The sequence below is a fragment of the Colius striatus genome, chromosome 5, assembly GCF_028858725.1.
Source record: "Colius striatus isolate bColStr4 chromosome 5, bColStr4.1.hap1, whole genome shotgun sequence".
NCBI lineage: Eukaryota > Metazoa > Chordata > Aves > Coliiformes > Coliidae > Colius > Colius striatus.
This window is the reverse complement of record NC_084763.1, coordinates 8,158,324-8,180,705: the sequence shown is the minus strand read 5'-3', so window position 1 is coordinate 8,180,705 and position 22,382 is coordinate 8,158,324. Positions and strand designations below refer to the sequence as shown.

General features: G+C 42.1%; 1 protein-coding gene across 5 annotated transcripts in view; it reads right to left on the bottom strand.

Annotated features, from left to right (window-relative positions):
* ELMO1 (engulfment and cell motility 1) overlaps nt 1–21,257 on the bottom strand; it is a 309,377-nt gene extending 288,120 nt beyond the window's left edge. For 3 of the 5 annotated variants that reach the window (XM_061996716.1, XM_061996714.1, XM_061996713.1), the window contains exons 1-2: nt 20,848–21,074; nt 19,759–19,838 (exon numbers count right to left, since the gene is read on the bottom strand). The gene's annotated coding sequence lies outside the window, so the exon portion shown is untranslated. Of the gene's footprint in view, nt 1–19,758; nt 19,839–19,936; nt 20,270–20,847; nt 21,075–21,155 lie in introns of those variants that run through there. The other 2 variants (XM_061996717.1, XM_061996715.1) reach the window with 2 other exon arrangements.
* Nucleotides 21,258–22,382: the final 1,125 nt, after the last annotated feature.

Below are 22,382 nucleotides of genomic sequence, written 5' to 3'. Positions count from 1 at the left end.
AGGTGCAGCAAGAAGCCAGTGATGAATGAGGAATATTTTGATTGTGTTTTGAACTCGATTGCTTCCTGTCAGCACCTCTGAGCTAGAGTTCTTGCTACAAATTTGCTGACACATAGGCAAGTGTGGCAGAGCAGAGTATTGCTAAGGCATTTCAGGCATAGAAGTAGCACTGAGGAAGTCAAAGATGAGACAAAAAAAAGACAAGTTTGGAATCGTTATTAGCACAGGGAGGAGAAGCATGAAGGATGCTTTAAGAAGAGCTTGAGGAAAGAAATCTGCAGGAGCCTGGTACTTAAAAAACATGAACTTAAGGCAGAGCTGCTTTAAGAAATCACAGCTGAAGCTGATGCAATTGGTGAGAGAGAGAGAGAGGAGAGCAACCCTGCTTTACAGAACTGTTAGGAAAACCAAAGTGGCTATTCAGATGACTGATCTGATGAAGGCAGGTAATGAAGGAATTCAGTCTCATCTGTTTAGTCTGATACAAACAGTTATGCAGTTAGGGGAAAAAAGATGAGTAATTTTTATGGCCAACCTCTCAGCCTTTAGAGCACATTCATTACTATAGGTCCAACATGTCACATTTCTTTATGAAATTTGTGAGTGAACTAGCCAAGAGTTCCTTTAGCAGTGTGAAAACACTGCTGTCACAGATGGGCTTCATACTAATGAGGGTTTGGTTTATTCATATATCCTTTTTTTTCTTTTTTCCCAGAAAAGCCCACAAAACCCTCAACCTATACCAGCCTTCAAATTTCTCTTCCCCTTTCTCATCACTTAGAAACATAACAGAATAAGACATTGTTTGTTTGTTTTCTTTACTTGATAGGAGACTAGTTTTCCTCCAGTTTGGTGGTACTCCAAGTAAAAAGGACAGCAGATATGCTCTTGGCAACTGTACAGGGTGGTTTCTTGTTTTTCCATAAAACACTATACTGTGCCAGCTTTCTGAGTAACCTCAGAAATAATATACTTTTTTTTTTTCCTGACAGATGACAGCAGAGTGTAGTTAATAAACAAATTAGTCCCATATGAAAATGTGATTCATATGCAACGTTGTTATTCCAAAGAACAAGGTGGTACGTGGCTACCAAAAAGGCCATCTCTATACATAAGCTTTCAAATGAAAATCCTTTTCCAGACTTTTTCAAAGCTCTTTTTCCATCTCTTCAGCACTTAACAGTTCCTGTGCAGCTTCTAGCAACAGAAGAATTCCTTTTCTGCTGGAAGAGTCCAGCATGAAGCTAGTCAAACAGAGCTTTCTGCTCACAGCACCTCACACACAATGAGGTACAGAATAACAGCATGGTTTGGGTTGGAAGGGACCTTAAAGATCCTCTAGCTCCAATCCTCCTGCCCTGGACACCTTCCACAGAGTCTGTTCAAAACTTCATCCAACCTTTCTTTAAACACTTACAGAGATGGGGCATCCCCATCTGTCTGCGCAACCTGTGCCAGTGCCTCAACCCCCTCACAGTGAAGAGCTTCTTCCTAATATCTTATCTAAGTCTATCCTCTTCCTCTTACGGTTTGGAGCCACTACTCCTTGACCTGTCACTACATGCCCTTGTACAAAGTCCCTCTCTGACTTTCTTGTAGGCCCTCATTAGGTACTGGACCCGAGAGCCTCCTCTTCTCCAGGCTAAACAATCCCAGATGGCCTCACTGAAATACTATGAAAGCAGAACGTTTGAAAAGTTTCAGATAACTAATTGGCTTGTTTGCATTTAGAAAAACAGAAGATGCAAACAAGGATAAAAATCTCTTATGGTAGCAACACTTTCACTCTAAGATGTACAAATCACAGTTACTGCCTAAGTCTGGCTACAGTACAAAATGTTGATAACATGCACACACGTGGTATAGTTTGCACTAAGGACAGAAGGATTTGATGGCTGGCCTGGTTCAAACACTAGTATAGCAAAGGGTTTAAGCTAGGCAACAGAACTGCACTCAGTCAGTGAAGGTAAAGGATCAACCTGCTAAAGGGTTTTCATCCCAAGACCTCACAGACATGCACTCAAAGCAAGTAGCTGTTGCTTGCATCATCAGCCAGAAACAACACATGCCTGTAATTTTATGACAAACGGATGTCACACGTCCAGAATGAGTTTCAAGACACCATATGCTACGTGGAGCAGTATTTATAAGTAAAACCTCTTCTTTCTTCACCCTTCTCCCCTCCATGTCAGCATCTCCAGGTCCAGCCCTAGGGGATGAAGGGGATTACTGCAGAAAGATGAAGAAGTTGGCAGTGTGACAGGGCCATACATGGGAGAGTTGCCTTCAGCGAATACCTCAGGTCCCAACTCACTTTATTAACTCGGTCAAACTGCTTCTTGGTGCCGCTGCTCCTCTACCAGAGATTGTATGATCTTATGCAATTAGGCCAGTATCTTTAAGGCAGTGACTGTCTCTCACTAATTTTGGTGAGAAACAGAACAGCCCATAGGCTTGAATAACACCTTAGTAAAAAAGGGGGCTGATTTTACTAGGATCTGCTATACCAAAAATAAAACCATCTTCTCACTTAAATAATGAAGAATACCCACACAGTTAAACCTGTTAATATTCTTCAAAAATATATACAGCTGGAAGAGTGGCATGTTGCTCTCATTCACAAGTTTGCTGTATCCTTACTGACGCCTACCATCTCCCCTAAGGGTCTATTTACAGAGACACTTCTCCCAGAGTCCAAGTTTTCTGTTTGTGTCCTTTCCTTCCCTCTCTCTCCTGCTTTACCCCCTCCTCTAGCAGAGCCCCTCAGTCACATGTCACAGACTATTTGTGGTCTGACACGGGAAACTGATCCAAACCTCAAGTGAGCAGAGAAATAATCCAAAGAAAAACAATCCATTTATTTTTAACCTGGATGGGTTCCCTGACTGAGCTTATCCTTCCACCACAACAGGTGTATCAACACACCTGAGGAAGAACCAGAGCAAATCAAGCTGCAACTATTGCTGACAGAGACAGATGCATCCATTAGTAGGCTAGGAATGCTTTTAAAAGATTAATATTGGAGTAGGGGTTCTCACACTGGGGAACTCTTTAAACATCATAAAATGGACTTAATACATATTCCTTATGTTGTTCACAGTTTCCTTTGCCAGTTTGGCTAATTATATGATATTTAAGTTTAAACATATGTTGCCTCCCTTGCAGTGAATCCTCTCCTCCTACATGATACAGCAGTGAAGTCATCTTGCTGACTTCAAGCCGAATCCTGCACCCTCTCAAGTAGGTGGGCACTTTTAGTTCATCTGGAAAGCAGTCCAGCCTTGCAACCACAGTGATTCTTGTTGCAGTAAGCTACCAGGAGCTTCACCACCACAAATATCCTGAAACATACCATCCAGGTGCTAGTTGTTCAAGAACCAGCATAACTTCCACCACCCTGGGCATGTCGTACTTAAAAACGTGTAAGAGATACTTGGGATGCATCTGCTTTAGTATGAAAGGTGAAGCAGCAGACTAGAGGCTTTTACCATCCTTCCTTCTGTACCCTCAACAACTGACTTTATATTTTATATCATATATTTCTTTTATTCTCTTTAACAAAACACAGCATATAAGGAAGGAAGAGATTCCAAATGGAAAGAAGTTGCAAAATACCAAAATATGTTATACTAAACAAAATACCTCCACCTATTTAAAAGAGAAAAAAAAAATCTTGCTGCCCCTCATGAACTGTCATGTGCTTCAGACAGGAAAACCTCTTCTACTTTATGAGTGGCTTTAGTAAGCAGAGCAGAGCAGCCGAGTATGCCACAATAGCTGTGTTTCATTAGCTTAGCGTAGCAGAGTTACAGGATTTAAAGGGAAAAGACAGCTGCTGAAAATAATTGCATTAAATTCACATTAACCCACAAACCCAGAAGCAGCATATAATATTCAGGACTGCTACAGAAGCATTAACTCAGAATTAAGGTGTGTAAAAGATGTGTAATCCTGGTCTGACTGGGATGCATAATCCTAAAGGAAAAACGTTCACCTCAAATAGTGTTCCCCAAAGAGGGGTGTGGGGGGAAGAAAGGAAAGCATGGCCTAGTTAAAAATACCAGTAGGTAGGAAAACAAACTGTAAAATGATGTGGTTCCCAATGGACTAACACTTTTTATGGTTTATACACACATTCCCACACATTCCTTCTCAAAAAGGACTTTGAAAATAAATCTGATTTTAAGAACTGTAAATGAAATAGACATGTACAAATTTAAACACTTAAGTAAAAAAAAAAGACTAAAACCTTAGAGAGTAGAGAAAAAAAAAGGCAAGTGGAACTGGAGTGGACCAAAACACAGCAGTGACAGCTGTAATTCAGTCAGCAGATGTACTTTACAACAGTCCTCAAGTCACAAGGGCTTAGAAAAGAACAGTGTCATCAAAAAAAAGGTACTACTTGATAAATTTAACTGTTAGAATGGAGAAGGGTATGACAAACTCAAGGAGCATGCTTTCCTCAAAGTGAAGAGAGAATTTGTGCTAAGCTTGAGGAGGGGAAACAATTATTATTAAAAGAAAGAAAGAAAGATGCTGAGTTACAGCACCTATTCATTTAATCTATGAACAGGTACCAGAAGTAAGCAATGGTACTGCTGGGAATGAGGAGTAACAAAACCCTTAAGTTCATTCTCTCAGTTTCAGATGGAAAAAAAACAGCCTGGTCAGGCCCTTGGGACTAACTGCAGGTCAAAAGGAAGAACTAAGCTACCAACTGAGGTCTGAAGAAAGCCATCGTAGAAGCTACTATCAGGTCAGCTCTGAGATAACTTCACTAGACCTGGTGCCTCATTAGACACCAGCCATCTGCATTTTATGGCTCCTCCAATTGGAGATGAGCACTAAATTCTACCTGTGAAGCAAGGCAGCAGTGGATTGTAAAAATTTATAAAGAGACAAAAAATAAGACTGTGGATTTTCCAGTTACAGCAAAACTATTCAGCGTGTGTTCATGCTTTGAGCTCCAAAAGACTCCCTTATCAAACACAAAATTAATTTGTAATCTACCTTTACTGGCCAATAAAAAGTTTCTTTGATTTGAGCTCCTAGTAAAATGAAATTCTATAAATCTTCATCTGCATTTCCCCACCATCTGCACAGCACTATCCCATATGGACACACAGTACATTTATTTTACATGTTTGTTGTCTCATTCACCAGCAGCATTACCCCTTCAGTTCTGCTCTTTCATTGTATGATCAGCACAGGACTGCCTCAAAGTGTATAAAAGACAGTGTTTCATTGAAGTTTTTTAACATTTAAAGCAAATGCTTCCAAATATTTTTTACTTAAACATTTCAAAGAACTTTGAGCAGCCTCAATCTGTTACCTTGAAGGCCCTTTATAACTAATCTGACAGGGAGGCATCACACATCTGACATCACACTACACATTTCAGAGTAGAAGTCAGGTAAGGTATGAGATGGCAATCTGGTTTTAGAAAAAGTTGGCTTTCAGGCCTTTCCTTATGTTTTCTTTACTAAGGACAGTGAGGTTCCTTTTCTCATCCACTTGTCTATCAAAGGAAAGCAAAGAGATTCTCTGTGAGCAGGAGGCCAAACCCATCTTGAATTCCTGGTGCAGGTTTCCAGCTGCGTAATAAGGCTCACACACCAGAATCTTTACCTTACAGTTTCTGCTCCATTCAGTTTCCTACTTTCACAAAACCTGTCTGAGCTTTGCATCTTTTGGATCTCTCATTGATCTGCTGACTTGGCTTGAGTCACTTGACACTTTAAATGTTACTGTAGAGGGGAAAAGAGAAAACCGACACAGATCCCATACATACAAGCAACACAATCTGTTGCTGTTTCTAAGGGTACCAAGCTAAAAGATTGAGATAGTGGTGGGGATGATCCAACTTTTGAGATAGGAGCCCTTCTTGCTCTCCACACCTAATACAATAGTTTTCCAGCAGAAATCCAGCTTGAAGTTTTAGCTTAGAAATGCTGGAAACATCAAATAAAAGACAATGACATCTGAGGTTCTCTTCTGTACATGATTTCAGTTAAACATTGTGTGAGATCTCCTTCCAGTCCCAGCAAAATACAGCATTTTTGATCAATCTCATTACTGAGCTTTTCAAATAAATATCTGAAGTTAAATAACTCTATAGCTGTTGCTGTTCATTCTTATATTTACATCAGTTACTTGCATAGTCATTCCCACTCTGATTTAGTCCTTCCTTTCATGATTGCCTAAGTCTACACAGCAAATGAGAACAGTAAATCAAACTAAGAACTTGGCAGGCATGTATTGGTGAGATCACAGCAAAATCCTGGAATAGCACAGGCCCTCTCATATGGAAAAGGCTCGTGGAGTTCCCGTGCAGTTTCAGTAACCATCATCTGACCCAATGAGCAATACTTAGAGGGACACAGTCTTCCGTTGGAAACCAGCTGTTAGCTGGGTGAACACCCAGGGAGGTGACAGAATTGGCAGTCAGAGCTTCACAACTAATGTGTCACATTAAGATTTAGCCATATTACTGCATTAATGAATCCAGCACAGACTGTGGCTTTTTCATCTAATCACACAATGGAGCTCAGAGGTAAAAAGTGAGACGTTGGGATACAAAGTGCCCAGTAAAAGGTAAGCTTGAATAACCAGAGAGGGTTTAATTACTCTGATTTTCACTTCTCTTACTAAAAACCAAAAAAGATCTGATGGGGTAGAAAAGTAAAGTATTGTTGAGGAAAAGTGTACTTGGTCCAAGCAGAATGACAAAAGAATTACTTAAAATGTGTTTGTGATTCATCGTGGTTCAATATCTTCTCGTGAATCCTAACGTGTTCCGCAGAGATAGAGAGGCCTGTGCAGGTGTGACAGAAACAATTAGTCAGTTATTAGTAAGCTCCTGGCTTCACTGGCAGCCACGCTGCTAAAGCTGTACACTACATAACAGGCCTGCCAGTAACTCTCCACTCACTGCTGATATTTAGAAATGCCAAAACAGTCAAGACAACAAATTATATCTGCAAACCTTTCTCTCTCCTTGTTTTGTCTGTCTTCGTGGTAAAATTTGTAGTTAAAGCAAAATGCTAGATGCTTAACTCAATGTAGCTTCTCTTCAAACCAAAAGCCTCTAAACTAATCTGAACAGTAACTCACTGCCTTTCCTTTCCAAGACCTTCTAAAAAGGTGCTTATTTCAGAAGTCTATCTATATGGATCTATCTACATGGACCAGCACAGACAGGCTGGTTTAAATTTAAACTTTACTTTGTCTTGCTTTAGTATAACTACTCCTGCTACTAGTAGCTTTACAGTGAGCAATAAAACTTTATTCCCTTTTAACACTCTGGAGATCCACTCATTTCCACAGGTCTTGCAAAAACATTTTGAGAATTCTTTCAAATGTGTTGCCTGTTACACTGATACCCATCATTCCTTCCTAATACAGAAGTCAGAACAGCGTGAAGGACTGTTCAGTTTCACTCATTTTCAGCTTTCAAGAAAGAAAAAAAACAGCTATGAAGTATTTAGCTACAAATGATGTTCAGTCCTTCAAAGGGGAATCTCCAACAGATACTTCAGAAACGAAACCAAACACTCTTTAAGAGCAACAACACAATCCAAACAATTATGCTCCAATAACTGCAAGCCACTGGTGTGCTCACAGCTCCGTGGAGCAGTCTGGCCTCACTACACACCTGAGTAGCAGGACACCCATCCTTACAAGACAGATATTACAATTTTTGTGGCACAGTGGATCTCTGAAACCAACAGCAAAGAATCCACTAGTGGCTTAACTTATTAGCTATACCAAATTCTCAGGGTCACAGGTCGGTGAAATGAGATGAAAACCATTAATCCAGCAGACTTCAGACTCTCTTGATAAGAAACACAGCCATGTGCCTGTGTTCTTCATCCAATCACAGTTCCCATTAGGTTTGCAGCTACTCAGTTTCCATCTACAGTTTAATGGCTAGTTTCTTAAGATTCATGACCATTAAAAATAACAAGCAAAAACCCTACTGCGCTGTCACACTGTGTGTTTGCACTCATGCACACGTGCCTGGATAAAAAAAGCAAAGTATTTTGATTTTAAAAAATGCTTCCTGAATGAAATTATATTCCCCTGTCTCCTAAACAGTAAAAATCTTCATAGGAAGACTTTCCAAGCTGTTTAGAAAGTAGCTAATGGCAGAAGCGTAGCTGCATAAGACAGGTGCTTCCCACTTAGCTGACCTGACCCATGTATTTATTTTATCCATCATTATTCATGCCCCTACTGAATAAATAAAAGAGTATGTCCCATATCTGCCTTAGTTTGTGAAGAATCAACAGGATAACTTGCAAACCCACAAAACTTAAGTGCATATTTCATTGTAATTTAATGAGAATAAGAATCCATCCTTCCGTCACACACACACACATATATCACCTTAAAAGACCCAGAATAATCTAGGATTGGCCTTAAAAGCTCAAGAGCTTCCTTACTCCCACTGCAGCCTTATGGTAGACAACCCATAATGCTGTCTACTGAAGACTCAAAAAGGCCCTGTGACAGCAAACAGAAAGAATGGAGAGGAAAAAAGAAAATAGAGGAAGCCCAGAGTGAGGGTTCTGAAAGAGCAGCCAGTTTGTATGGCTCCTAACTTTCAGGACAATCCAAGTGGCAACACGCCTCTGTCACACCAGAGGATACAAAGGTTTTTTACCAACACATTATGGTCCTACTTTGACATCAGCTAGAGAATCTGTGCCCAGTTGAGCAACATACTGTACAAAAATAAGCTTGTATTAAAGCTAGGGGTGGGGGGGAGGGGGTGAAGTGTTCCTTAGGAACATTTACCCAATGAATATGCCATTATATATATCAATTTCCCATCTTGAGAGTCAGTTACCAGTTACACAACAGCCCAACAATATTCAAAGTCAATTTTCATATCTTTGACAGACTTAGCTTGTGTGGCACAGGGGTAAACCTCCAAAGTACATAATTATGTCTCACACATTTAAATGGATAAACTAAAATGCTAAGGATCACTGATTCCCTGTTCCAGTCTTACCTTGTAAAAAAAGATAATGCCTAAACAAACTTAATTCCCTGACCTCTCCATTTTTAGGTCTGCTTTCCTCCTCTTCTTGCTTTATTTCTCTCTTTTCCTCCTTCACTTAACCTCATTCTACCACTGACTAAAGTTTTCAGGAACATGAACATTTTTGCAGACATTTCTTTGCAACACCAAGTTCTGTCTTTTTGCTACCAGTCTTGGTATTTCCCCACTACTCTCCTTCCTAAACTATACTCCATTCTTTAAAGAACAGCATTTTCTGTTGATAGCGCCAGAGGCCAGGAAGGCTTCTGGCAGTACAGTTCCAACAAAGAGCTCAAAACTGAACAATCTCTTTTGTGAGAGGAGATAAGGAAGTCCAAGACATGGTTTTTAAAAGCAGAATGAAAAAAAAACCCACCACAAAAATGCCACTGGCATTGGCAGTTTTAAAGTAAACACACACACAAATTTTCCCTTCTATAGGGGCAGGTAGCATACAATGGCTTTCATCAGCAATGAGCACCTGCTCCTCCTACCTACATAAAAATGCTCTGTAGAAAAGAAGGAAAAGACATTTCATCGTGGATCTTATATACCACAGACTTAAATAACTGTCCAGTAATTCTCCCCTATTTCTGCAGAAGCAAATAGTGAGGCTAATGTCATCATAAATTTCTGCTGGTTCTTCCCAATACAGTCTTGCTCTTCTTTTGACAATGGTACAAGGCAAGGCACTGATAACAGCAGGAAGACACTATTTTCTGTCAGGAATAGTTTTAAATAATTACTGCAGAAACACATATTAATTTATGCAAATGTTTCAGCAATCCAATCTCACTGGGTACAAGGGTAACAATGGGAGAATTGCTGCTCCCAAGATACAGCTGCTCTACTAACACAAAATCAGAGCAGGTCCTTCTCTTCTGCTTTAGTAGCATACCTGTGAGAAAGCAGCAGACAATTTCTTCCCTTATGGCATCCAAATTGTTCTGCTAACAGCAAAAGCCTTTGCAATTATCACATGTATCACTGTGCTTTCACCAATTTCCCAAATTCCTCAATGCAACCAGAAGTAGCTGAAGATCAGTGTTAGACCTTAGAAAGGAAAAAGTAACTCTGAATATTTTAGCAGTCTGCATCAACTTCTCACACAATTCAAGGAAGGTACCTTCCTTTCTTTGAACTCATTTTTCACTCAGCACTGTGAAGTGCTGAACTGTGAACCCATGGACTGATTCCCTGCATAAAGAGGTTACACAGTGGTCACAAGCAGAGTCAACATCTACAGCACTGTGTATCCAAGATTATTCTCTTTCCTCCTCTTCAAAAGGCCAAACTCTCTAGTGGTTTAACACTGCTGCACTGAATAGCATTATGTTAGCAGGCAGAGCTGAGTTATGCCAGCAGTGCAGGATTAATTAGTTAACATCTTTATTGGAAATACTATGGCAAATTACCAGCTTTCATTGTATGAGACCCAGAGAGCCACTTGCTCCCTTCTCTTTGACTTTGCATTCATGAGGTTTTGTCCCATCATCAGATTAAGAAATTAAAGCAAACAATAGCAGATATCTAAAACTGAATCCAACCATCAAATACTCTTTTTGTCTTCAGTATACCCCAAAAGAGTTCCAGAATTTCCACCTACAGCTGATGTGTAGATTTATTCACTACAAATGCTGAACAGTTAGACTTAAATGCAGTTGTCCTGAGCTCCTCCCAGGGTTTGGTGGGAGATCCTCTAGCCTTACTCAGTAGATGGAGCAGTTTAATTCTGCCTGTATCTGAAAAGAATCGATCATGCATCTTCTCTGACCAGTTAAGCTAAACCAGCTCACCAAGGCACTACACCTACAGCAGAAACTTCATATTCCAATCTGCAAAACTGTAAAAGACAAGAGTTCCCACTGCATGTCTATGCTCTCCCTAGGAAGGCAATTCTCCACCTTTCATTCAGAAAATAGCTTGCAAATATATTCCTTTATGTTCACATTTGGTTTACTATCCACCCTTGTATTTTTAAGCTAACACTGAGAAGATGCTCGGAACAACCTTGAAGTTTAAGTGCTTCAGCTTATCCTTATCAATGCCTAACATACCCACACCTTGCTGTCACTTGTAACTTCTCCATAGAATAGGTGAAGACCAAGTATCCAGTTGTACCAGTAACTGGTACTATTTTTGTCAAAACAATAGATCCAGATTATTTAATTGAAAAGATACTTTTATTCCAAAGCTTCTCTTTAAGTAGTGACTCTTGTCTCATTTAGTATGCACACCAAAGGGCAACACACATGGACTACCATACTTGAAATACACAACTCTCTCTCCCTTTGGCTAATACTGATACTGCAGTTAATTACAGGATAGTTGTCATTACATCCAGGCATTAGTTACACATGTATGTGAACACAGATGGGGCTGCTGGAAAAAAAAGACTGGGATGAAGAAGCTGGAAGATGTAGATCACATTTTATGAGCCCTTCTAACCAGGGCTATGCCTGGTCCTTCTTACCACTATGTGGCACACCTGAATTCTCCTCTCCTATCTGTGGGAACATGGAGAGCGTTGAAGTGCTGGAGAGCAGCTGTCCTGAGGACACACTCAGTTAAAGACACCAGTCTTTTCCTCATGCAAAGACTGAAACTACATCCTTCCCATGTCAAACCACTTAGTTAGAACACCTCTCCCATCACATTAAAACTACATAGCTGCACAATGTAATTCCACTACAAATACCTATCTCAGAAACACACTGGGCCAGCCCAGGTACTGTCTGAATTGAAGCATAGGATATCAGAGGTCAGGAAACTGCCTTGACTCAGGTTTACCATTGCCAAATTAAATTAAAACTACTGAATTACTACAACTCCAACTTGCTTGCCTGAGAGGCTACCTCTCACTTCGATCCATAGCCACAGCTGGAGCCTCTTTGTTAGAGAGAAGACAGTTACCCACAGGTCGTTTTCTAAAGGGGGCCCTCCACTCTGAATTTCAATAGATCAAGAGAGAAAAGCCTCAAGACAGGAAGGCAAGGTTTATCCCCTTAGTCAAGCTTATGGGGACCAGTGAACACAGCAAGAACAATTAGTTGGAAACAAAGGATCTGCAGGTTGACTTAGGTTTGATTTTCTAGTCTAGTTTGGTGGTTCTCTATTTACCAATTTAGGGTAAGTCTGACTGCTGTCATTCCTTTAATTACAAAAATGTAGCCCACAGGCCAGCACACAGTTGCTTTTTCAAACACAATTATACAGTCAACCACAATTTCAATTATACAAAATGAATTCAAAGCTGAAAACCATCTCTAGCATGATGTGAATAATTTTATAAAACTTAATAAATTTGGAACATAAACAAAAAATCTTAAAATGTAACTGTTTTAATTAGAATTAACAAACCCCCATCACCAAATTGTGGATGTTCTGAACCCTCTGGCTTATGAGTCTAGAAAACTACTTAAAATTTCTGTGCAAATAGCCCAAGACCATTTTATTTATGTGTTTGCTTTAAACTAGAACTCGACTTCCAACTTGGATTTTAAATTATGGAGATTGCTTTCTTCCCTTCTCCCTCTGCACACATCTCTCCTTTATCTTAAGATGTCTTCTGACTCATTAGCAGCTCCAGTGGATGAAGTTTTTGAAACCTCTACCTTCCAGAAACCCATAGAGCACAATTGCTACTGACTCTTCTTGTTACACACACTCACATATCATCTTCCAACAAGCTAGTTTCCCATTAGAAGAGTTTATGGAAAGTACTGCACATGATACATCCTAAGATTAACCCAAGAAATACAGAGTGAAATCACCTGCATTTTATACAGGGTGAAGAATGTACACAGAAGTTTCAACAGGTCAAGTCCAAATCTGTCAAGAGGAGAAAGCCAGGGCAGAGAAAGCCCCAGAGCAGCATGGGGCAGAAGAGATGATTTTCCCCTTTGAAATGTTATACATTGCTTTCCACAATTGCACTTCTGCAGCTTCACTTTTGGCTACAATATATGGAAATTAGTAACAAAACGACAGCACAAACTCATCTATTTCCAACATTAGTTACAATTTCAATAAAAACCCCCAATCTGATATTATTTTGTTCAAGATGTGAGCTATTTTTCATGTCCCTTTCTTCCTTTTTTTGGAATTGACATTAGCTGTCAAATCTTTACTTATTTGCTAAAGATATTGTTAAGACTGCATTAAGTGGTACAAAGTAGAAAATGCCTTATATATTTTCTTTCAGCTTTGTAGGCTTTTTTGGTTGGTTGCATCTTTTTTCCCCCCTTTACAATCTTCTCCTGGGTAGTTCACCACCACCACACCAAATGTTCTGTCTTTTGCTCTCCAATGGATGTTCAAATTTTCTGCTTTCTTGTAAGAAATGAAGATTAAGCACAACAGGAACCTTGCAAGTGTATCTATAAGGAGAAGAGACTGTAGACTTCCACAAAATATAGCTCAGAATTAGATCCTACATCTAGACCTGAATTTTGTGAGTGTGGTAAGCAGAAGAGATGTCAGAGTATGTGTGAGGAGGGACAGCAGGAGGTAGGGTGAAAAGGTTGATAGGAGGAATGTACTTGAACCACAGGGGGTAGAGTTTGGACAGATGAGTGCCCTGGTTTGAAGGGAGGGGGGAAAAAAGAAAAACTTGTGAGCAAAAACCATGAAAAAAAGGAAGAAAAATACAAACACCAATACTCCAGCTTTTTAAAAGCCTAGTGACCAAAGGGCATAACCAGATATCCTTTCCAGAATGGAAGAATCACTTTTTTTTAAGTTGGTTTGGCTCGGTGCTATTAAAAAAGTTTGTCCAAAAGTCCCCGTGCTGAGCCAACACTTATCAGGTTTCAATTTTCCAGCTGAAGCCACAACCATTACTATGATAACTAATGTACAATTGTATTCCAGAGAGGAAATCAAGGGAAAATACTGTATTGGAATGGAACAAATACATGTATTGGCACCAAGAGTAAAAACTGTATTATGCCAACTTGCCATAGATATTTTTCTCTTCTTATTAGAGAAGAAACATGTAAATCAACTTTATTGTCTGGTCTGAAGGTATTCTGTGAATATTTATGAATTCCTCATTGCCCTACCACAATAAAATCTCTCTTCAAATATAAGGCAGCAATTTAAAGAGTCACTCCCACTATGGTCACTCCATCAAGATTCCACAAAGTATACAGCAGACTGCCATTCTAGCCAGATGCACACCTGGACTGCTCACCTTAGGTGTCTTTGCCAAGACTCTCATATCCTCTAAAGTTCTGGACCATAAAATACATGTGCATCGGATGAAGAGAAAAAGACAGAGGCAAGTAATATTGTCACTTCAGCTACATGCTCAAGCAGCAGAATTCATCCATGTACTAAGAATATATGAATAACTACAACAGTTCTAGATCTATGGAAAAAAAAAAGTTAAAACAACTGCATTTTGTAGAAGTTTATGGAAATGCTGCTTTTGCTAAACTCTTTCCATCACTCCAAAACACTAAAAAATATTTCAACTACTTTTCTTATAAAATTAAAAATTATTCTCCCTCTTTTCACAACATTTATGCAGCTCCTGTTACTTCATAAAAGATCAAGTGAGCATCAGAAAACACAGACACAGGTTTCCAGTCAGCCAACAAAAACACAAAGTATATTCTGTACTTAAAGTATTTGAAAGGTCATAGGAAAAGACAACTATATGTTTAATTTTATGGAAGGTTCTGACAGACTAAATCGGGAGCCCTGACTCTTACTGTTGCTACTATCAAACAGAGTGAACTAGAATAAAAAAATCTCTGAATAGCACCTGTCATCTCATCCCAGGAACCATACATAGGATTTCAACTGAAAGAGGCTGATCATACTCTGTATATCCTTGCTTTTGCCTAACAGTAGAATGCTGGTTCTGTGTGATCTACAGGTTGTCAGCTTCATACATCACGGAGCAAAAAAGTCCACGTGGAACCTTTTGCCCATGTTCCCATATACACTCTGATTTGCAAAAAGCTCTGTGAAATCAGATCATCTTCAAGCAAGCGTCCTCTGCTGTATTAAAGAATGTGAGTTTAAAGGTATCTCATCTCCAGAATCTGAGGTTGTCTTAGAAACAGTGACCCGTGGTCCCTTTCAGCTGAAGCAAACCCAACAAGAAAAAAAGCTACATTATCATATACATATTTATGTAGCTAATAAAAAGAGTAATTCAGTCCCTGATGATGCAGCAATGCCATTTTACACTTCATGTGCCCCAAATAAATTAGGATTGTACAATAAACACTGTTAATTAGAGACTTTGAAAGAATACAGGAGATGACACACATTTCAGGCCATATTTCAGTCCACAGCTTTTCTTTCAAATGTTAAATAAATCCATTTGAGTGACAATCTAAGGGATGCTCAGGAAATTATTTAAGGACTGGACAAAGTTGATGAAATGATGAGAGTCAGGCCAAATAAATATGTCAAAGACCAAGAATAAGGTACCAAGGTAGAGGTACCAAGGCAAGAAGAAATGATGAAGCCAGTTTAACTTTGAGAAATAAAAAACAGAAGGAAAGCAGAAGCAAAAGACAAGCAAACACATACAGCTAGGACACAGCAATTATTTTGTAACAGATCTGTTTGGGAACAATTTGTTTTCTTATCCCACCCACCCCCACCCCCCTTTCCCAGCCTCTTTACTGAAGATGATGTTTCACAAACACTTTAAAGCAACCAACTTCCATCTGAAAGAGGAAATCTTTTCCCCTAGCATTGACTGGTAGTTCCCACTCCCTGCCTTGCACTACTGTTAGCTCCTGGGGAGTTTTGAAGTGTTACTTGACTGTAAATGGAACACAGCAGAAGAATCTGTAAGTACAGTTATATCCTCAAAAGCAGTAAGAATAGGTTGCTTATCATATTTGCATAAGATCTCCAGGTAGTATGTTCAGCTTTCTAAAGAACTAGAAACACTCACTAGAAATGTACCAAAGTGAGCTCATTGGTACATAAACTACTTTTCTAAGGCATCCCTACCAGCATCAGCTTCAAGTTCTCTTCACAGTGCAATTCACCGCTGAATAGAAAAATGCCTTGGCCATCACTTGCACTCTCTCAACTTCACCCTTCTAGCAGCCATCGAAACCAAGCCTACTACAGTCAAATCAAATATTTACAACGAGAATCTGCCATCAGGAGAATGTATAAAAGCATTTTCAGGTGCTTACAAACAAGAGAGGAAATGTATCAAAGAATTTTCAGGTGTTTACAAACAAGAGAGGAAATGTATCAAAGAATTTTCAGGTGTTTACAAACAAGAGGTGAAATGTATCAAAGAATTTTCAGGTGTTTACAAACAAGAGAGGAAATGTATCAAAGAATTTTCAGGTGTTTACAAACAAGAGGGGAAACGTATCAAAGCATTTTCAGGTGTTTACAAACAAGACCAGAAATGTATGGAAACATTTTCAGGTGTTTGCAAGAGGAGAAGCATTTTCACAGGCACCAAGTGATTCGCTGCTGACCTTGCTCTTAAGTGCAAGGATGCTCTTTACAAACCGATCTGCTCAGCAGCATGAGAAATGAGTAGCTTGCTGATGGGTACCACCTATGTGGCACTCAAGTGTCTGCCCCTAACACAGAAGTTTACCTCTATCAGATCTGAAAGGGAGAGAAGAGGAAACATTAGCTATCCCCTGTGGCACAGACTTCTCATTAATATTCCTCTTAAACGTTAACAGTGATCAGAAAACTGAGGAAACTAGCAGAAAGGTTGTGACATTATCCTTCAATCTCTTTCCTGTCTCACAACACTGGCAATAATGAAAGATCACACCACCAAACCAGATCCTTGCAAATAGCTTGATGCAAAAACGCTGACTGAAAGACAGCTTCACAATTTGGTGATTATTCTCCCATTCATCTCTCTAACACCATATGCATGCAGTTTATTTTATGTTAAGTGTCACACAGATATTATCACCTCTTAAGATCCTTACTAACAAATGCCTGCCAACATACTGTCTTTTGCCAAATTGCTTTTAGTTTCTCTTTCTCTCTTTTTCCAGTGTTATATTTGGGGGGGGGGGGGGGAAGAAAAGGGGGAAAAAAAAGGTGACAAGTAAAAGGAAAATTATCTGAAATTCTTTAAACAGTTGCTCTGTTAAACTGACACAAGTTTAACAACGTGTACTTGGCACTTTCCTCTTGCCACGAATACAAGGAAAAAAAACCCTCATTCAAAGCAAGGAAATCTTTTAAAGATACAGCACAGACCTTACTGAATGGTGGCATGTTACAAAGCCCTTTCGAGTCACTAGTGCTCAAATCACAAAGACTTAATCAGCATAAAACCTCTTTTGGAAACCTCCTTTTTAAGAGGATAATGACTGAATAGGGGTGCAAACCTGACCAACTCATCATTCCTCAAAATTCAGGACAGTGCAGAGATACAGCAGAGGAGAAAGTCTACTAGACCCAGGCATAACTGTGCAGAGTAATAAACCAGAAGAGAAAACAGCACTTTTATTTGCTCCAAGGGTGTACAATGTTTTCTAGTCTCTAGGGGTCCCAAAATCCCATCACCTTCTACAAATACTCTTTTTTTTTTTTTTAATAGAAGGATATACTCCACATTCACATCCTAGCTCGACAAAGAGAGCTCTTAGAGAGATCATTTACTTCCTGGAAACTGAAAATCAAGTGATAAAAGAGTCAGAGCTCGAGAGGCAAATTGTACTTGATGGCCTTATTTAAGTCCCAAGCAAATCTTTATCTGAGAATTACAGAATTAGAAACATTGTGATTGGCAATACATCTGAAAAAGATTACTCTCTTTGGAATAGGAAGACATTGAATGTTAGTGTGCCTGTGCACTGGCAGAGATCTATGAAAACCTTTTCCTAGTTACAGTTAAATCTACAGACATTAGCCTCTCCCTCTATCACATACTGAACCCTTTGCGAGTATCAAAAGCAGAAAGCCACGCATCTTATGTGTTAACACAGGAGCTCTGCTCCCTTTGTATCAACATGGAAAACATGAGATCATAGACCAACACCACTTTGTAGGCTGGACATTGTGAAAAAAACACGCCTGTGAGCCCAAACCTTAAAATCAAAGAGACTTCTACTAGGTAGAAAAAACAAAGAACGGAAGGAAGGGTGGAACACCACGTTACTCTTGACCTGCAGTAAGCTGCAGAAAGCATTGCTGTCAGGAAGCACAATGCACAAAGCAGTGTTTCAGCAACAGTTACACCTTTATGTAGCATAATAAGGGTTGGGTTTTTTTGCAAATACAAGGGTGAAGAGGCATAAAAAAAAATCCCACTTGTTAGGACAACGTGTAGTATGTTACACCTGAAGAAGGTAAGGAAACAGATGTACTTGCTCTTAAGAACACACATAGTCAGGTTATATAATAATGACTAGTGAACTGCAGATACTTTCAGTGACCATGTAAGACTGCTAAAGAGTAAGCAGGTAAGAAATTTTCATATCCCCTCATCAAAATCCATCCGAATTGTCCACTTCTTAAGTTTATCCCGGGTATGGAACATAAGGAAAAATATCAAAATGGTAAGTATAGAAACAGGTTCTCAGCCCTCTTCTCCCTATTCTTTATTAAAATAAAAAGATTCTCAGACAATGACAGTCCTGGCAGAGCTGCCAACTACAGGGAGGACAAGTGTGTTGTACTGCACAGCAGAGTTTCAAACAGTTTACAAACAGAGACAAAAGAAAGACAACTACCCCTAACACAACCTTCCCAGCATCAATAAACTGAGCATCAGGTAGACCTCTAGACTGGTCAAATCGCACACTCAAATCCACAGACTACACTGGCTGTAATTGTTCAATAACACCCATTTAACACCATGCTGATGTTTAAGTCACATTCATCTTTATTTTCCCTGACTGGTGAGTTTTTAAAAGTTACTGCAGTACTTTTAATGGCATGTGTGTTAATGGATGTCTTCATAACAGTATACAAGAGAGACTTCTACCAGCAAACTGTTACCACTATTCTTCCTCTTTCTTATCTAGTTACTGGCCATCAGATTAGATCTCTACCACCTACTTAGCTCCAAGAGAAAAAAAAAAAGGGGGGGGGGTGGAAATCAGGGAAAGGAAAATCTTCAAAGAAAGCAAATCTGAAACTCAAGCTGGAAGAACTTTATGAAAATTCAACTATATTTTTTCTTTACTGTGTAATATTCTGCATAAGTCAATCAAGCAGGAATGACATGCAAAGAATGGGACTAACGTGAACAATGAATGATCCATAAATGTCTACAAGATTACATAACCGAGGATGAGACAGCATGTGTGTGTGTGTGTGTGCGTGTGCATGCATTTGGGGGGAAGGAAGAGAAAGAGCTCAGGGGAAGAGGAGGAAACAACGTTCTCAGTCTCAGACAAGAGGACTCTGCACAGTTCTTACTCAATTTCCCCCTCTTTGCAAAGTATAAATATTTGAACCGGAGGCAATTAGGCAGCTGAGCGACAAAAGCAAAAGAAAACCCATTTGCTCATGAATATACTTCAAAACAATCCTTGCTGAGATTGCACCCTAAGTGCTGTATCATGAAATAGAGCTCAGAGGCAACCATGTTTATAATAAAGCAATTAACACACGGTACATTTCCTGCCCTATTATTATCATTGGCACTCTCAATGTGTTTGTTGCACATCTTGAGCCTTGGCAAGTTAAGAGGTATTCTTACGAAGTTAACAACAAAACGTTGCTGATTGAAATGTACTCACTGTGTTGGGGGTTTTTTTTCAGGAACTCTTATGTTTACTTTACACCATTCTCAGGGGACAGCTGGACAGCTGTATTAGTTCTGCAAGGAAAATATATTCAAAATTAACTTTGCGAAGTCTTCGAGTCAAGAAACTTTAAAAAGTGAACGTTATTAGACCCAATACCCGCTCGCTTTACCAGGCTTCACACCGGGGCTTTGCATCATCACCACCCGCATTTCAGAACAGTCATTTTTGGCTGAAACCCATCAGCGGCTTGATCACTTGTACGAGCACAAACTTTGGAAAAGGCGCACACACATATCCACCCCCTCAAAAAAAACTCTTGAAGGCCCAGGCCGGGAGGGGAGGATGCTCTCGGGGGAGGCGGCTGGGTACCCGCGCCGAGCCCTGAGCCCGCCCGCCTGCGGGGAGGCAAGTCGCGGTGTCTCCTCCCGAGCGGCGCCCGCGGCCGTACAGACACTTGCTGCGGTCGGAGCCTCCGCCCCGGCCTGACCCGCCGCCTTAACCCCCGCGGGACCTGCCGAGAGCGACGTCCCGAAAGCTGCCCGCCCGGCCTCCCGCCCCCGCCGCGCCGGTCCCGCCGGGTCAGGCGAGGCTCCGCCGCCGCTCACCAGCGGCCTCCGACCACCGGGCGCGGCGGGGGGGCGGGCAGGGCCGCCCGGGGCACGGCAGGGGATGGAAGGGGAAGGAGGCGCCCGCGGAGGAGGAGACGCCGGCGAAGTCGCGCCAAGGGAGAGCCGGGTGGCTGCGGAAAGAGCGGCCGCGGGCCGGCGGAGCGGGCAGGGCGACGGGAGGAGCCGCTACGCGAGGCGGGCCGGGCTGCCTCCCCCCCTCCCCGCTGCCGGCAGCCGCCGGCCGAGGCCGCACCGACTAGCACGAGGCTGTGTTTCCTCTTCCCCACTGCCCCAGCGGCCGCTCGCTCCGGCCGCTCCCCGCTCCGCACCTCCCGCTGCACTGGCACCCGCCGCGGGCAGGTGCGGGGCTCGCCAGCCTCCTGCACCCGTCCCGTCCCTCCTCCGCGTCTCCCCACGCTCCCGCATCCCGCCCCGCCGCCGCTTCCCCCTTCCAGCCCCGAGGCTCGCGTACCTCCCGGAGAGGGCAGAGCCGTGTCCGCCCCGCGGGGCCGGCGGAGCCGCCTGGCCGCCCACCACCGCGGGAGCCAGGCTCCGCGCTGCCACCGCTGCCGCCTCGCTGCGCTGCCCCGGTGCTATCCCATCCTGGGGCGGGCAAAGGCACTCGGCGGCTCTCCGCCGCCGCTCTCACTTCCTCTTCCTTCCTCCTGCTGGCCGGGGCCGCGACGTGCAGCCCCGCGCCGGCCACCGCCGAAGGGGTCCCGGGCTCAGCAGCACCTGAGGGCGGAGAAGGGGGTGGGGGGGCGGCCGCTCCGCCTCTACCTGCTCCTGCGCCGCCTCTGATGTCCCTCCTCCTGCGGGGATTTGGGGCTTCCTCAGCGCCTTCGAAATAACTATTTCTTCTTGTTCTTCTCCCCAGAGCGCCGCGGGCGCTGAGCAGCCTCCCCGGCGGCGCGCTGCGGCGTTCGGTCCCCGGGGCAGCCCAGCGCGGCGCGGGACGGTGCGCGCCCCGGCGCCCGGCCGGGAGGGGGCGGCAGCGCCCGCGCTCCGCACCGGCCCTGCAGCACCGCCGCCGCCCCCGACTGGCGGGCACCGGCTCCCCACTCCCGAGCCTTTCGAGCACCCCCGAGGCCCGTTAAAGCCGCTGTGATGTGCGTCCAACTCGTGGCTTTCGCTCGCTCGGAAAGTAAATATAACGGATCTCTGCTCTTTGCGCTCAGCCTCCCTAAAAGAAAAGCAGTCACAGCTACCATGCGGACTGCATGCAACATGTGGCACTAAAAGCCATGCAATTACATCTCTAATACCACAGATAGTGAAGTTTTTTTTTCCCCCCTTCAAAGTCCTGTATATCTCACTGTGATTAAAAACTGATCGCATAGCCATAAAGCCTTGATGTGCTACAGCAGTTTTTATTGGCTGGTATAACAAAATTCACTCTCTATAAACTACCATAAAGACCAAAACTCACAAAATTACTGTCTCTAATCTTACAAAGAATTAGGTATAAGAGTGTCTTTATGAAGCCTAACAATCCCAGGGATTTCCTATAAAACCACCCTCCTGCAACACCCACTCCCTCAGGCCACAATAACACTGATATGCATCAGCTGATATTTATAAGGCTCGTTGCCCTGAGAGCACCACATACACTTGCTAAGGGTTTTATACCCAGCAGAATTGCTGGGGGCTTTCCAGAAGAGGAAGAGAGATTTGATTCTCCCCTTAGGCTGCAATGCACCGTGTCAGCGATCTGCTAGATCGGAGCAAATACTCTGGTGTGAGGCAATAAATGGCATGACTCACCTGAATCACACCTAGCTATTTACTGGACTGCAGCATGGGTTCTACCGAATGACACAGGCTCAGAGTGCACCTCAAAACCGTAGCCACCCGGGCTCGTGTTATCATTACAACTGATACCTGTACAAAGGATACCGGAGTTGTTCTTACCATGTGGGCATAAAGTGTTTGCTAAATAATTCCAGAAAGCCAGAAGAGGGAGCACAGGAACGGAAAACACCAAGAATTAAGGATTTTAATTTGTGT